Below are 5,794 nucleotides of genomic sequence, written 5' to 3'. Positions count from 1 at the left end.
GCCTATTATGAAAGAAACATATTTGCAATGACAATTAGAGATTGTAGTTGCTTATGCCATGCTTAATTAGCTAGGAGTTTATAATGGTTTACCTTGCGTGCCAACATGCTATTAAAATGGTTGTGATGTGGTATGATAGGGTGGTACCCTCTTTTGAATGATTCGAGTGGCTTGACTTGGCACATGTTCACGAATGTAGTTGAAACAAAATCAACACAGCCTCTACGATACTTATGTTCGTGGTGCATTATATCCTACTCATGATTGCATTCAGTGTCGATTAATTTTAATGCATGTTCATGACTGTTGTCGCTCTCTAGCTGGTCGCTTCCCAGCCTTTTTCTAGCCTTCACTTGTACTAAGCGGGAATACTGCTTGTGCATCCAATTCCATAAACCCCAAAGTTATTCCATATGAGTCCACCATACCTACCTATATACGGTATCTACCTGCCGTTCCAAGTAAATTTGTATGTGCCAAACTCTAAACCTTCAAATAAACATTTTGTTTTGTATGCTTGAATAGCTCATGTATCAACTAGGGCCGTCTGTATCTTCCATGCTAGGTGGGTTATTCTCAAGAGGAGTGGACTTCGCTCCTCACTCACGAGAAAATGGCTGCTCACCGGGATGCCCAGTCCCATGCTTTATGCAAATCAAATCAAAATAACTGCAAACAAAACTCCCCCGAGACTCTTGTTAGTTGGAGGCACTCATTGTTTCGAGCAAGCCATGGATTGATGCTTGTTGGTGGAGGGGGAGTATAAACTTTACCATTCTGTTTGGGAACCGCCTATAATGTGTGTAGCATGGAAGATATCGAGATCTCTCGGTTGTTATGTTGACAATGAAAGTATACCGCTCAAAATATTATTCATATCTATTTCAAAACCGAGCTCTGGCACCTCTACAAATCCCTGCTTCCCTCTGCGAAGGGCATATCTATTTACTTTTATGTTGAGTCATCATCCTCTTATTAAAAAGCACCAGCTAGAGAGCATCGCTGTCATTTGCATCCATTACTGTTAGTTTACATTGAGTATTACTTGAATGGATCTCTTTTACCATGAATTACAATGTCTAGTTAGTCCTTGATCTTTAAAGGTGCTCTTCATTTATGTTTTGCGGTCTCAGAAAGGGCTAGCGAGATACCATCTTGTTACATCATATTATGATTGTTTTGAGAAAGTGTTGTCATCCGAGATTTATTATTTTTGCTCGCTAGTTGATTATGCCATTGATATGAGTAAACATGAGACCTAAATGTTATTGTGAATATGGTTAGTTCATAATCTTGGCTGAAAACTTGAATGCTGGCTTTACATATTTACAACAACAAGAGCCAACAGAGTTTGTAAAATTTTTTCTTTATCACTTTCAGTTTATCAACTGAATTTCTTGAGGACAAGCAAGGATTTAAGCTTGGGGGAGTTGATACACCTCCACCGTATCTACTTTTCCAAACACTTTTGCCCTTGTTTTGGACTCTAACTTGCATGATTTGAATGGAACTAACCTGGACTAACGCTGTTTTCAGCAGAATTGCCATGGTGTTATTTTTGTGCAGAAATAAAAGTTCTCATAATGACCTAAAAATCAACGGAGATTATTTTTGGAATATATAAAAAATACTAGAAGAAAGATCCACGTTAGGGGGCCCACACCCTGTTCATGAGGGTGGGGGGCGCGCCCCCTGCCTCGTGGGCCCCCAGACGCTCCAGCGACCTCAACTCCAACTCCATATATTCGTGTTCGGGGACAAAAAAAATCAAAGGGAAGGATTCATCGCATTTTACGATACGGAGCCGCCGCCAAGCCCTAAACTCTCTCGGGACGGCTGATCTGGAGTCCGTTCGGGGCTCCGGAGAGGGGAATCCATCGCCATCATCATCATCAACCTTCCTCCATCACCAATTCCATGATGCTCACCGCCGTGCGTGAGTAATTCCATTGTAGGCTTGCTGGACGGTGATGGGTTGGATGAGATTTATCATGTAATTGAGTTAGTTTTGTTAGGGTTTGATCCCTAGTTGTAACGCCCACGATGCGGCTATATCTCCCACGTGTCGAAGCACGACTTAGAGGCATAACCGCATTGTAAGCAATGTCGCAAGTGAGGTAATCTTCACACAACCCATGTAATACATAAGGGAAAGAGATACATAGTTGGCTTACAATCGCCACTTCACACAATACATGAATTAAAGCATTACAACATCCAGATACAAACAAGGTCCGACTACGGAACCAAAATGAAAGAAGACTACCCCAAATGCTACACAGATCCCGATTGTCCCAACTGGGCTCCACTACTGATCAACTGAAATGAAACAACACAACGAACACGAACTCCATCGAACTCCTCCTGAGCTCGGTTGCGTCACCTGCACGGTATCATCGGCACCTGCAAGCTGGTTTGGAAGTAATCTTTGAGTCACGGGGACTCAGCAATCTCACACCCTCACGATCAAGACTATTTAAGCTTATGGGTAGGTAAAAGTTATGTGAGGTGGAGCTGCAGCAAGCACCGGCATATATGGTGGCTATCATACGCAAATGAGAGCGAGAAGAGAAGGCAAAGGCACGGTCGAGAAACTATGATCAAGAAGTGATCCTAGAACCACCTACGTCAAGCATAACTCCAACACCGTGTTCACTCCCCGAACTCCACCGGGAAGAAACCATCACGGCTACACACGCGGTTGATGCATTTTAGTTAAGTTAAGCTTCAGGTTTTCTACAACCGGACATTAACAAATTCCCATCTGCCCATAACCGCGGGCACGACTTTCGAAAGTTCAAATCCTTGCAGGGGTGTCCCAACTTAGCCCATCACAAGCTCTCACGGTCAACGAAGGATATTCCTTCTCCCAAGACAACCCGATCAGACTGGGAATCCTGGTTACAAGACATTTCGACAATGGTAAAACAAGACCAACAAAGCCACCCAGATGTGCCGACAAATCCCGATAGGAGCTGCACATATCTCGTTCTCAAGGCACACCGGATGAGCAAGACGTCGGGTAGGCCAGCCCAGAGTTGCCCCTGGTAGCCCCGGACATGGCTTAGTTGGACCAACACTTAGAGAAGCACTGGCCCCGGGGGGTTAAATAAAGATGACCCTTGAGCCGGCTGACCCAAGGGAAAGAAAAGGCTAGGTGGCAAATGGTAAAACCAATGTAGGGCCTTGCTGGGGGAGTTTTATTCAAGGCGAATTGTCAAGGGGTTCCCATTATAACCCAACCATGTAAGGAACGCAAAATCAAGGAACATAACACCGGTATGACGGAAACTAGGGCGGCAAGAGTGGAACAAAACACCAGGTATAAGGCCGAGCCTTCCACCCTTTACCAAGTATATAGATGCATTAATTAAATAAGAGATATTGTGACATCCCAACAAATATCCATGTTCCAACATGGAACCAACTCCAATCTTCACCTGCAACTAGCAACGCTATAAGAGGGGCTGAGCAAAGCGGTAACATAGCCAAACAACGGTTTGCTAGGACAAGGTGGGTTAGAGGCTTGAGATGGCAATATGGGAGGCATGATATAGCAAGTGGTAGGTATCACAGCATATGCATAGCAAAAGAGCAAGCATCTAGCAAGCAAAGATAGAAGTGATTTTGAGGGTATGGTCATCTTGCCTGAGATTCCGCAAGGAAGAAGAACGAGTCCATGAAGAACAAAAACGGACGTAGTCGAATGAATCCTCACAAACGTGACGTTATCGAAACTAACTCGAAGAAGCAACACCGGAAAGAAGCAAACAACATATTAAGCAACCATCACATAACATGGCATGATGCACAACCAAGTATGATGCATGTCCGGTTTAATGATACATGGCATGGCAAAGTGCACAAACAACCCTACAAATTAAGTGGAGCTCAATATGCAACTCCGTTGCATATTGACGAAACACCACGTGACTTATTTAGTTCGATCTTGTTTATGTACCCAACAATATTAAAAGTTGGTTAGCATGGCAAGAGGTGAAGCATAAGGAAACTAGCTAACTAGTCAAATTTAAATGAGGCTGGAAATAACAAACAACAATTCCAAAAACTCCTCATGTGCATATTTTTAGGTTTGGTACTGTTCTGCCCTAAACACAATTTTAGAGTTATTAAACATGCAAAGTGATGCCACCATGTTAAACTAGGCATTTTTCTACCCCATTTACATATAAAGTTTGTTGCAAACCGAGTTACGGTTAAATAGTTATGAATTAAACCGTTTGAGCATGCTATTTATGCAAAATGAAACAAACACCATTTTAAGACATTTTTAACATGCATGAAAGTGACATATTATTAATCTACACAAAATTCTAAGCATTTTTCATATATAAAGTTTTTACAAATAATGCATGGTTTGTGAGTTATTAAATGCATGTTGCTTGGGGGGTTTTCTGCAAAACAACATTCTCTGGAAAAAAAGGAAAAACGTTTGAAGGAAAAAAACATGTCAGGCTGGATCTGCTCTCACCATGGGCCAGGCCCAGTCGGTGAGGGGGAGGCAGGGCGAAGTGGCCTGGAGACGCGCTGGGCCTTGGCGCTGGGCTGGAGGCGCGCTAGGGAGCTGGGCCTGGCGCGGCGCTGGGCCTCATAGGCAGAGTGAAGCGGAGGCAGGGCGATCGGGTCAGCGCGGAGGGTCAACGGGCAGTGGATCGGGGCAGCTAGGTGCGTGCGTCCTCTCCTGCTCAATGCAGAAGCAGGGGAGGTCGATACCATCAACGGATACGGGCGACACCTCGCGAGACTTGGCGCGGTTTCGGACGAGATCCCTTTCCGGCCGGACCACGCCGGATCGCGCGGAAACGGAGCGAGGGCGAACGGGATCCGCAAACGAGGAGTCGAGGCAGGCTGCTGTTCCTGCAGCGATGAAGTACAGAGAGAGAGGGAGATCGTGAGGGAGATCAAAGGGGAAGGAGAGAAAACCATAGGGGAAGAAGGGAAGGAGAGGTGCGGCCTGGTGGTGGTGGTACAGGGTCACCCGAGAGGCGGCTGGAGCCGGTGATGAAGAAACGGCGGCGCGGAGGACTTCAGGCGAGGAGGCATGCAACTACAGGGTGCGCATGGGAGGCCTCCAGTTTTCTCGGGCGATGGACAGTGGAGGAGGGAGCAGGAGGCAGGCGCTGGTGGAAGGAAACGGTTGGACGGCGGCGCAAATTGAGGGAGGAGGGGATCTGGGAGGACGAAGCTGGTTGGTTCGGCGCTGAAAACAAAGGGAGTGGCGGCGGCGCTAGGTAGGATCCCTAGAAATTAGGGATTTGGTCTCGGTTTAGACTAGTATATATAGCAGGTAGGTTAGGCTAGGGGCTATCTCGTCCCTCCGATCGTAATCGGATGGACGGAAAAAAATATGTTAGGAAGTCCAATTAACAAAACGGAGACGTTTTGTAGATGTTTGGGGATGATCCAGACCCAACGGTGACAACTATCCGGGTCGGGTCCGGGGAAGTTTCGGACACGCACGCGAGGGGTCGGTTGGAACTTGTGGGCTGAGCAGAAGGGCTCAAGCTGAGAGAAGAGAAGAGAGAGAGACCCGACGACTGTTTCCGGAGACCAAAAATGTCCGACGTGTGCCCGACTATAATGCCGCTATAGTTTAACGGTTGGGCTATCAAACGAACTCCGAATGCGATGAAACTTGACAGGCGGTCTATCTACACTATAATAAGACCACACGCCAACTTTCAACCCAATCCAAGAACATTTTCCGGCCACTTATAAAATAATATTTCGGATGTGCCGCGGGCGCGTGCAAGTGTGTCTGGGCTCAGAACGG

The 5,794-nt window shown here is 46.1% G+C and overlaps 1 long non-coding RNA gene across 1 annotated transcript; it reads right to left on the bottom strand.

Annotated features, from left to right (window-relative positions):
* Positions 1-2,162: 2,162 nt before the first annotated feature.
* Positions 2,163-5,256, bottom strand: LOC147970490 (uncharacterized). Its single transcript, XR_015604058.1, has 3 exons — positions 4,493-5,256; positions 3,649-3,737; positions 2,163-2,410 (listed from the first exon to the last, which is right to left on the bottom strand). It is a non-coding gene; the product is annotated as an uncharacterized LOC147970490 (long non-coding RNA).
* Between the last annotated feature and the right edge of the window lie 538 nt (positions 5,257-5,794).

This window comes from Triticum urartu, chromosome 5A (assembly GCF_056163025.1).
Source record: "Triticum urartu cultivar PI428250 chromosome 5A, HENAU_Tu73, whole genome shotgun sequence".
In the NCBI taxonomy this organism is placed as follows: Eukaryota; Viridiplantae; Streptophyta; class Magnoliopsida; order Poales; family Poaceae; genus Triticum; species Triticum urartu.
The sequence above is the reverse complement of the archived record's forward strand: the minus strand, read 5'-3'. Positions and strand labels throughout refer to the sequence as shown.